The following is a 12,016-nucleotide window of genomic DNA, read 5'->3' on the forward strand; positions in this document are numbered from 1 at the left end:
CCTTTGGGCAAACAGGACTTTCGCTTTAGTTGCAGTGCCAGTGCCAGCTCCTCTAGCCTATGGGTTGGGGTACCGAAGCCAAGAGCAAGTACTCCTTTCCTCCTAAAAAACACCCCATGAAGAAGGAAGCTACAGAACTGTACAGCAGTGTGAGAAGCAAGATGGGGAACAAGAGAAGAAGACTAGACTGTGAGACAATACTTGACACAGACGACAGAGACTTGAGGTTTACTGAGGTTGGACTGGGTGCCTGGGTGCAAGAGGGGAGCTGGGCCTGACGTGGGCGTCAGGACATGGGACTGGGGTCTGGCTGTCAGAGACCAAGAGCTGGGGAGAAAAAAGATGCTGAGACCAGATGAGAAGTTGAGGAAGGGTCAGTAGGGATGAATGTCATTGTCCTGGGGAGGGGGGACTATGCCTGCACTGACTGTGCAGAGGAGAGAGAAGGCTACGCTGAGTGAGAACTGCAGTGGGGGAGAGACAGGACTAGGTGTATGTATGTACTGTACACACTATTTCCATTGCCATTCCTGCAGGTATTCCAAACCTACCTTAAATCTAACTGCTAATTGTAGCTGTGGCCCCTGGGAACTCCGCGTGGTTTGCAAAACCCACCCAAAATGGTGGATGAATGCACAGGCAGCATTTTACTGAGTAGCATCGCAAGAACGAAAAGGAGAGGCAGGAAAGACCATGCTTCAAAGAGACAGGCAGAAGACTGTCCACTAAAGCACATCCCTCTCTGAAGCCTGGAAAGGAAATCAGGAGTCCACTGGTTTTCTGCTGTCAGCAAATACCTACAAAACCTAGCTCCAAAGTGTGTCATGCCTCTCCAGTGGCAAGTTCATAGTCATTCTTGGCATTCTATAAGCCCAAGTAGCAGAAATGCTGGAGCAGAAGAGAGGGTCTCTCTCCTACTGCTGTTCACCATAGACAGCAGCATGATGCTTTGTTAACAAGGCTTGGAGGGGCAGGGAAAATGCTGTGTAAAAATAGGTGCTTGAAATTCAGAAAGCTCAATTTCTCAAGATATATAATCTTAATTCATGTTCTTTATACATATCACAAGGTTCAATAGAGTAATAGCTTTCTGTTTCTGTCCTTTGACCCTTAATACAGAGAGAATGGGTGTGCAACAGGGACCAGTTTAGTCAGGTTTATTTAATGAGACCATTGCTTTTCTACAGAAAAAAAGTACAAGGTCATGGAAGCAAAGATGTCTGCAGAGTGGCTGTGAACAAGGGACTAGATAAAGGTTTCAGTGACTGCAGCTACGGCTTTTCCTGGCACTTAAGAAATTGTCTTTTCATAGTAGAAATGATCTTTTAATGGTTTGTTTAATGTTTGTGCTCAGTCACACTGTTATGCCATACTGCCACATAACCAATCCCCAAAGGTTTAAAAGCAAATTTGACCCCAAAACTGCAATGTTGGCTGCAAGTTCCCAAGATTTCCCCCCATTAACCGGCCATGAAAAGCTGTTTGAACTAAGCCATGGGATGAACAGATGAAACAAATGAACAGATGAAACAAGTGCTCATACGATCCCTTCCAGCAGTTCTGTTTACATTGCTACATTTCAGCTGTGAACACCTCAGCATGGCTGTGGACTAGATTAATTCAATCACTTCAAAAACTGACCAAATTAGTGCAAATCAAAGGGCAGACCTCACCCGAGGAAGCCAAGATAACTTCATGTAGGCTACCAAACATTTTGCAAGAAGCAGCAACTTTGCATTCTTCCTCATTTGGAATTGGTTTTAATCTGTGATTCAGAATTGAAAGTCTATGCTTCGTATTATGAACATCTTCAGATATTTAGCCTTGTAGAAGTCTGTTTTTCCAAACTGCAACAATTAACAACTTCTTTCCAATGTCAAAATGTATATACAGGCTTGTCTTTCTGCCTACCAAACCAGGTAAGGACACTGCAGCCACTCCAATTAATAATATTCTCAGTTAAAGATTTGTTTAGAGGAATCAAACCAAAAGAAACAGCAACCCAAACCATTGGACACAAATTGCTCTTGGGGAGATTCCGACTGGACACAAGAGGGAAATTTTTCACAGTGAGAACAGTCAACCATTGGAATAATCTCCCCAGGGAAGTGGTTGACTCAGCCATGTTGGACACCTTCAAGAGTCATCTGAACAGGGTGCTGGGCCATCTTGTCTAGACTGTGCTTTTCCTAGAAAGGTTGGACTAGATGATCCCTAAGGTCCCTTCCAACCTGTGATTCTGTGGTTAGACAAACAGCCAGGTCAGGCTCTTCAGATCAGGCACAACAAATCCTTGGTGAGTTTGGGGCTGAGGGAGAAAGCTGTCCCAATACACAGGAGGACCTCAAGTTCCTTTGAGCACTCCCTCCAGGCTGGATGTCATTTAAATTAAACACCTAAACTATGCCCCTCAATTGTTTTCCAGCCCTTGTGTGCCACTCTGTTTCACAGAGGGCCTTGCTGCTTTCCCAAGTCTCTAAAATCCTGTTACCCTCTAGGTATCAGGTATTACTGCAGTGTGTAGGGATGGTGGCAGTAGCCCTGGTGTGGTCAAGCTGTCCATAGTGGCGTAAATACTCTTGACCTGTCACGTTCATTTCCTGTTGTATCCAGTTGGGATATATTGCAATTTTGAAGAGATTTCTGTAACGTTCTCTCTCTTTGCATCAAACCAATCATCACCACTTCCATCTGCTGCTCTTTACAGTTCTGAGAAGACCATTTCTCTTATGACCATATCAAGCACAGATTTTTCACTCCAAAGCCCCTCAGCGATTGTCTCCTGTTACCTGTCAGGCCTTACCAAGGCTAACACCTTCAGCCTTTGCCCTGGACTGCCTCCCTTCATCGCACAGCTCACTGAATCCTTCCTTCACATTTTTCTCAGCAGCCTGTTGACTACTCAGTGCACCGTACAAACCCTTTTTCGTGTTGCATTTTATTAGCTGATACATCATGCTGTAGCTATAATATGCAGAGGAGCATTTCGCTGCACAATTTCAAAACTGGATGCATTCATCTTTTCCCTAGTCACAGCTCAGAAAGCTCCTCTGAATGGCTGATTGGTGAGTCAAGAAGTTTATTATAAGACAAACAACATACCAAGGTAAAAGCTATAAACACAAAGCAGATCGCTTGTGGCCATTCTTCTTTCTGGTACCAAGAGTAATACAGCCTTTAAAGCTGTGTTTGATGGCCTTTCCTGGCTCCCTCTGGTCTCCTCAGGTTGTCATTCTTGCAGATTTTAATAGAGAGTAGAGAGGAGTTCAAATTTGCTAGAACAGAGTTTGTCCCAGAAACAATCATGGATTTGCATCTGAAGTTTGCGTATGTTGCTACATAATATTATAATGTTAATTTTTGACAGTCGTGGACAGATTGCTTCCTCTGGTTTTCTAAGGTACTCAGCTGGAAACAAGCAGGACGCACCCACCTGCCCACCCACATTTCAACATGAGAAGATTTTTTAATATTGGTCTTAAAATTTGTAGAGGACCTACATAAGGCATGTAATATCAGGAAAAAGTCAGGAATGCATCATTACCAACATGAAACATTCAAAAATTGTAAGCTATAGCTCAAAAAGAATGAAACTGGCTTTCAGATTAAAAAAACCCCAAACCCTAAACATTTACATTTAATGTTTTTAGCTTTTCCTGAACAGAAGGACTAGACACTGCCTTTTGTGTGGTGTTTGAAGGATGCTGGGACAAAGGGCTCTATAGAAAACAATAAATATTTTGAGATATGTCAAAGTTAGAATTGCTAACCTGCAACCTCTCTGTTCAAAGAGTGTTTTTAAGGGCTCTGTAGAGGGTACCTAAGAAAAGCAAACCTATTTTCTGCAGTATTAAATCACTATACAGGAACTGACACTTCCACAGGAAAAAAAAGTTTTAAGGTGCTGCAAATAGTAAAAGGTTGAAAAACATGTTTCTGGCGATTCTGACTCAAGCTTTCAATTATTCAAACGATGTGAGGGCCCCAGTTCTACTGAAGTTAACCGGGATTTGTTCTAAATCCCACAGGTACTTTGGAAAGTTCAAACCAGAGTTTCTGGATGAGTGGTTCCAACTGCGTACAATGTGCAAAGCTCTAAACTTTTTTCTTTTTTTTTTTCCCAGGGAAGGTGAAAATCCCTGTGTATAGAATTTAAGTCTATGCATAGCAAGCTAGCTTTTTTTTTATTACCTTCTTCAGACCCCTTCCTGATAGTCCCCAAGCCTTGGCATTTCCAATTATACAGGCTGCCTGAGCTTTTAGTGACTTGCTCCTGTCCTTCAGCTAATATTTCTGGAAGGGATTTCAGTGATCTTTTTTGGCTTGGGAGTAGTTAGTTAAACTGTCATGGAAATGATGAATGGAATCTGCACCCATGTGTTACCACAAAGATGCCTTGCAGACATTTCCTCAGATTTTAAGGCATCTGGCTAGGACTTTCTTACGTCACCAAATACAATAGAAGAATAGTAATGATTAGCAGTTGTATAACAGTATACTTCTCCAAGGCCTTTTTGCTTGAATGTTTATAAAGCTCTGCTGGAAGAAAAACAATAATTCACAGATGGGGAAACTAGGGAAGAGGTGAAGTTGAAGTTCCTTGTTAAGCCACAAATGTGTCTCAAGTCAGAGCCCAAAACACAATTCAGATTCTGTGCTCAGATCAAACCTTCACGATTAAGACAATTTGTTTTTAGAAATTCGGAAAAGAGATTTTAGTTTCAAAGCCCCAAAGATTTCTTGACAATAACACTGAAAAAACACATTCAGTTCCCCTGAAAGCTATCTTACAATTCACAAACTATGAGTATTAATCTCCCCATGTGTCTTTCTCATATTGAAAGTGGTTAAATACCAGAAGATGAGCATGTGAAACAATTAGGCTCATCCTTAAAAACAAAACCAAAATATACTTGTGCAAAGGGCAAGCAAGCAATTCCCGAATACAAATGATTTCTTGGTGTTCCTTTTCGTCTTCTATGCCTAAGGCCAAGTCATTCCTTTCAAGAAAACATCCACAGGAAGGGCAAGGTTGCTCACACTCTGAGTCAGGGTCTGTCACTGGGTTGCTGCTGGCTAGCAGCCCGAATCCTGCCTCCCCGCTCCTCCTGCTCCTAGGCGGGGCAGGAGGAGGCTGTGTGTTACTCATGGTACGGGACGATGGAGCCTAGAGTAGATCGTGCAGGAAAATATCTTTGCTCTGGCCTCTGAGACATGCCTTTCCCACCCCAAGACATTCCAGCTCTCAGTTCTCAGTGATGGCTCCCTGCAAGTTAGGGAAGAGCAGATAATGTCCGAGCTCTCCAGACCATTTCAGGGGTTAAAAGCAGAGAATCTTAGGAGCCAAAGATCTGGAAATGATTTGTGGTCTCAAAACAGTGGACATCAGGTAGGGCACTTAATGCTGAACTTTGAGGATGTAATTTTTAAATTCTTAGGACAGGCTTAGGATTGCAATAATTAACAAAATAATTTCAGCATAAAGCATGTTTTTGTCATCTTCCTTACCTCAGCCATCTCCCTTTAGCCTAGTTTGGCATTCACATGAGGGAAATCATTGTACAGATTACCCAGCCATAAGAAAACTCAGCCTTCACAGCGATACCATCCCTGCCAGCCTCCGGCTCCCAGCCCCAGCCCCAGAGCAAGACGCTGGCTGGAACTTCCCCACTTACACAATCTTGCTGACACAGAGGCCAAGTTCAAGCCGAGACCAACTTCCAGGGCCTCTCATGCTGCTGCCTCATATCATCAGCCTTTGCTCTTTTCTCCTCACTCTTAGCCATAGGTTTCCCATCATGGTTGTCTCTTTCCAGGTCTTTCCTCTATTGCTGCGGCAACCTCTGCGATTCAGCATTGATTCCAACAGGGATTTTCCCCCTACTCCTCCTTCTACTTAACAGCTCTACTCAGAGTTTCTCAGCAAAAGCAGTCGACTTGCAGGGATAACCCCAGTGCACTGAGTGAGGCTGAGGGACCAGACCTCCTCCAGCTCACATCTGTCACCTTGCCTCTTTGCTGACGCTGCTGCTTTCCAGCATGTTGTTCCTACGGCGCTCGGTTGTTACAATGAAGCATCTCATTTCCCAGCTGAATTATTAGCCCCTGGTTCATCCTCTCGCTGATGGAGTTTGTGTAGCCCTCAGGTTTGACTTCTGAAATCGCTGCTGACACGTTTTCTTTGCTGACATCACACAGGCTGGGAACATGGCCACGCTCCCCCCACCTCAGCCACTGTGATCTGGGTACCTTTGTATTCCCATGGGGTCATTTTAACTGCAAACATCTACCAAGGGTTAACTTAGGAAAAGATATTTACATTGAAAGCCTTCTTCAAATCTCCTGACAGGCTAGTTACTTGGTGGAGCATCCACATTGGCTTTATTTCACATTGTGACTGTGAAAGCTCTTTGGTACAGGAGCTTTTTATTTGCACGTGCCTGGACAGCATTTGGCACACACTAAGTGAAGTTAGCAGCCGCTTCTGTGATGTGTTGCAATGCTACCCAGTAAATAAGGTTTGATGTGTTTCCTTTTTTCTGAGTAGGCTCCACTGCCATGTGTCTCCATGCTACTTTCCCAAACAATTATTGCTGCCGCACTGCACCCCTTTTCCTTGATGAACAGGCAGCTGCCTCACTGTATACTGTTATCAGCTTGGCTCATCACAGCAAGACCTCTAAAGCCTCCCTGGAATTTCTGGCAGATATTATCTCCTCCTAGATATAATACATTACCTTTTAATAGATCAGTATGTGCCTAACTTTAATGACCCAGGGAAATGTAATCTTTAAATTGATGGTATTCTTTTTAAAGTATTTCACCAAAGATATGTCATATGTAGATCGCACGGTGTATTATAGTTATATCCACCTTGAAATGACTGAACGGTCTCCCTCCAGCGTATAGGATATTTACCTTTTTTAAAGGTACATCATAGAGAACAACAGTTCCAACCTTCTCCTTTCATTGCTTCATACACCGTAAAGGGTGTTTGGGTTCACACCCCCTCTCTGGGCTATTTTGCTGCTACATAGTCGCCAACTAAAATTTTGGAGTTATGCACTGTAAATTTACCCCACCATTCTTACTGCTGCACAAGCAGTGCTGCCCATTTAAGGGCCATAAATGTGCCCTCAGTCACAGTATGGGACTCACGTGAGTCCTGCTTCTGGCACCGTTTGACCCTGAGCATGTTATGGATTGTAGGAAACTCGTAACAAATCCCATTCCATATATTGATGTAAATTTGTCAACCGGTAACTGGTATAATGGTGTTTGAGGAACACACCGTTCATTTGTTAGGTCTGTTTAGTTTGCTGGAGTCTACGAAGGAGTTTAATTTTTCATACCCTTCATTAAAAGAGACCACAGGGAGGAGAAATCATGAGTAAGCAGAGACATAAATACATTACAGATGTGTGGAGTTTTCTTTGGGGACCCCAGTCAGAAATCATTTGGCCAGACCTGTCTGACACTTACACTAGTTTCCTGTGTCGTAGCTGTTACACAGAGGGATTTCTCTGTTACACGGAGGTAAGGTCACAAAGGGTGCATGCACAAGGCAGATATGAAGGGTACTTGATTGTACCGGCAGACTTTGCCAGTACCAGAGGAAAACAGGTATTTTCTCAGAACATCTTTGAAAACTATTGTTATTCTGGGGGATTTAAGTGTCTACACAGATTAGGAAGATGGAAACATATAAATTCACACAGCAGAAAGCACGGTGTTTTGCTTACATTCTAGGAATTTTCATGATACTGAGTGAAAAACATTTCCTTGGCATCCCAGATGATGCTCTGCATTAGCCTGCCTTGTAACAAAACATATCGTCGCGTGCTTGGGCTCTGAAACTACTGCCAAACCCTGAAGGTCAATGTGATAATTGTACACTGCCTTAGCCATCACATAAGGAGGCTTCTCAAGTCTCACACGCTGAACATAGGACGCAGAACAGGCCACTACTTCACATCCCTCAGGCCCCTGACTTCTCTCTCATACACTTACACCATAGCTCCTTGGCCTCTCTTCTTCTTCAGGACCATGCCAGGCATAGATGTTTGCCCTCACGTATGAACTCCCGGCGGGCTGTACCTGGTTCAAGGGGCCATGAATCACGGGAATGCCTGGGGCAATGAACTGCAAGACATCTACCAAGGCTTCATAGGGATAACAGTCCTGCTCTGAGGTGCACGCTCCTCAGTTGCAGTCTATCTGTGGCAGGCATTTCCCATGGGATGATCAATAGCAGCACTCTTTCACCCACTTGGAAAGCAAATACTGACCGTGAGAAAACAAATTAAAAAGGAATACTTGCTCAGATATTCAACCTGCCCTCTCTGCCACTGGAGGCCCATAGTACCACAGACAAAATGAGGCTCTTCTGAGAAATGTTTACACTCCATTCTTTTTCATGGAAGAAATGCCAGGCTAACCCTGAGGATGCTTGGTCTCGTGAGTATCCACAAATTGCTTGTGCTGGTGGTGAGGAGGGGAGAATAAAAAAAAAATCAAAACCATCCCAGATGCTTGATTGTAGCATTTCTGAAATAAAGCATTGATTTCTCAAAGCAATGTTTGGTTTTGTAATTTTTTCAAGGTTATTATTCCTTTGAAGTTTACAAACATTTAATACTGGAAGAGAGAAAAACAACCCTCATCTGTCCCAAAATTATTTAGATCCTTGTTTTCATGGTGAGTCTCTTTGGCACGGCTTGTGAAAGATGAAATATTCACACAGTGCTAGGCATAAATAGGTGTATGACTTTGCCAAACTTTCCCCAGAAGTTTGGTGTGAAACAGAGATGGAACATTGCTTTAGGAACAGTGCCTTTAGATGAAAAAAAAAAGCCCTCAGAAAACAAAAGTAGTTTCACAGCGGGGCATAACTGCCAAATAATAAACAGGATCATCTTCATAACCCTTTCACTTCTGAGAAACAAAACTCTGTCTTGCCCAAATGTCCTTATAGTCAGCCTTCCTCTCTCTCTGTGTTCCGAGTAACAAGGCCCTATTATTGCTTTCTTTCATTTTACAGCCTGCGGGAACTATTCTTGCTTGCCCCAAGTGCCTCTGATTTCAATGCCAGCCTGTGTGAGGGAAGCTGAGATGGAGCAGAACCCTAGCTCCTGTAATTAGAGATAGCCAAGAAGGTATGTGATCAACAGGAAAGACTTGGGGGGATATGTCAGAAAATACCTATTAGTCAGTCTAAAAATGTATGTTTCAACACAACTTCTGACAGGAATGCTCCTCAGGTGTGACACGCTTAAGATCAGCGAAGAACCCCAGAGAGAGCAAGACGCTGAATGGTGGGGATTCAGAGCGAGGTTAAACTGTCCTGGCTCAAAATGCAGGAGTGAAACAGAGCACTGGCCCCTTGATGCCCCTCTCACTGATGTGAACCACGAAATGAAGGTAGGCTGAAGGGAGAGGGAACTTAACTGCACCCCTGCAGACAGATGATAGGCAGAATCAAAAAGATGCCGGCTGGCATTCCTGCTCTGAAACAGAGCAAGAGTGTTAATCTGCCGTCCTCTCGTCTCTTCCTGAGATCAGCTCTGGTACCTAAGTGCAAAGGGCTTATCATTACTTTACAAGCAGTGTTTGTACAGCACAGATGAACAGAATGATTATCTTAGAGCAGCTTGACTCTTCCTTTGTTCCTCTCTCTGGCTGAAAGGCCGGCTAATTAGTTGAGAAACCCTTTTCTGCTACAATACATAAAAAGAAGTTAATCTTATTCAAGACTTTGTTTTTCAGCTTTCCTTAGTATTTCAATCCTTATAACTCTGCCGTCTGTAAGTACAGCTCGTAGAAAACAAATTAAAAGTGACCAAGAACAAAAGATGTTTCCATCTTTATTCAGGCATGACACAAACTCAGTGACATGAAAAAGCAAACAAACAGCAGAAGTAGTCACGGACAGGTCAGAAAAACAGAGAGCTTCGAGGTTACTTGCTATTGCTCGAAAGAATAAAAATTGGCCTAAATCAATTTACTGTGTTTCCTGCTTTCCTGCTTGGCACACTGTTCGCCTTTACTTACTGACCAGACCCTTGAAAGCAGCTTGGAGCTGTGATTTTACTGCGTGTATTCTTCTTCACTGCTGTATTGATCCAGTTAGCATCAGAGGACTGTGCTTGCATTGTTTACATTGTTTACACCTCCTGTGCTTACATTTCAATAGAAAGTTTTAGTGCACAAATAAAATGATGTCTTTGTGTCAGAGATTTCTACCCTGAATTTCTACCACGTCACATAATGGATTCCTTTTACAGCTGAATTCTTTAGAAAAACATCAGTTATTTAAAAAAACTATTTTGCTGGGTTTTGACCACCTATATTTCATACTAACTTTTTAGAATTACAGCTCTTTTTCTGTTTTTACCCCCCCTTTCATTCTCTCTTGAGGAACTACACTGGTGGGCTGTCTGACATAAAAGATACAGTAAAAAAAAAAGGTACATCAATAATCAGATTTCAAGGAAATTCACTTATATAGCAGACTACCCGGCAAATGTAGGTACTTAAAAAAACAAACAGAGCCATTCTCTCTAAATCTATTACTTTCTCTCTTCCTCTGCTTCCTCTATTAAGAAATTAAAATCCATCATGTTCAGGACATTGGAATATTCATCATTCTGTTCACTGAAGGGTTGTGCTTCAGGCTATAAGGAACAGTGAGGAAAAAATTGAAACCAGTGCTCATTTTCACTTGGTATAGAATATTATAGACCACATCCTCATTTAGTATAAATCACTATAGTTCCTTTCAAAGCGATGCTGCAAATATGGCTCTGGACCCAAAATTAAAATTACCCTTCTCCAGGCATTATAGTTATGTGCAGAACATTTTCAGAGATTTTGTAGTTATACTTTCACCTATGAGCATGATATTTTTCTCTTGGGAAAAAATATTATTGTAGATCTGAGCTCTCTTGTGGATTTATATTCAGGAGAAGGTGCCAATTGCCATTAACCACCAGCAGACAGTCTCAGAAAGAGCATTCCCCCCTACCAGGACTCTGCTCTTCTTTTAGGAATGTCCCAGAAGACCTGCATACTCTGTAAAATGAAGCCCTACCTCTTTGCAATAGGGGTGTACAGGCCTTACTGCAAAGGGACCCTAGGTGGGCATTCAGATAACCACCACCATGACGAAATATAAGTAGCATCAACCCCCCTTCCAATAGCTCTGTGCAGCTCACCAATACTTCCCAGTTACAAAATGATGTGGCTTTGTGGAGCCGCAAACAGAGAACTGGCTGAACCAGAATGGGCTTGGTATTCAGCAACAGAGCTGCAGTTTTAAGTAACTGCTCTAAAATACTTCCCTAGTATAGAAAAGAGTACATTGCGTTCAGCTTACTTCCCAGAAAGGTGCATTAGCTTCCCCTAATCTCAGGTCAAACCTGACCTTACAACACCACTGTTGCAGCTATTCTGTAAGGGCTTGGCTATCTCTCTACTGTGCTTCAGTCACTCCCGTGAGCGTATCCATTCCCTAGTCTTCAGCTAGCCCGGGTGAGACTTTCTCCCTTGTATCAGGATGCTGGAAAATGCACCTTTCTTATGTGCCCGTAAGACTGAGTGCTGGCTATGCAGAAAACCGCCTGTGGGAAGAGGTACCAATCTGCTTCTTCAGAGGCATCTCTGAAGAAGCTTCCCTGGGCATTGGCCTTCGGTTGTGTCTAGAGCTGTAACTCTGGCTGTAGAGTTACTCTGATTGGGAAGCAGCCCAGTACTGTCAGGTAGTGAGAGCACGCGATTTTGGAGCCTGAAGCTCAGCTGCCAAACTCTGCTACTGACTAGCTGAGTGATTTTTAACCAGTCAAATGATATTTTCAAACACTTGATCCAAGACAAATGCCCTCTTCTTAAAACTGGCCTGCTCTGTTCTTGAGTAGAGTTCCCACCCATCCATAAAACCATTATGAACCCCAAAAGAGTATGAAGGCTTTCTCTCAGTTACAGTCTGCAGGATCATCAGGTCTGCTCAACTGGAAGTTGC

Source organism: Phalacrocorax carbo, chromosome 1 (genome assembly GCF_963921805.1).
Source record: "Phalacrocorax carbo chromosome 1, bPhaCar2.1, whole genome shotgun sequence".
Classification (NCBI taxonomy): Eukaryota; Metazoa; Chordata; class Aves; order Suliformes; family Phalacrocoracidae; genus Phalacrocorax; species Phalacrocorax carbo.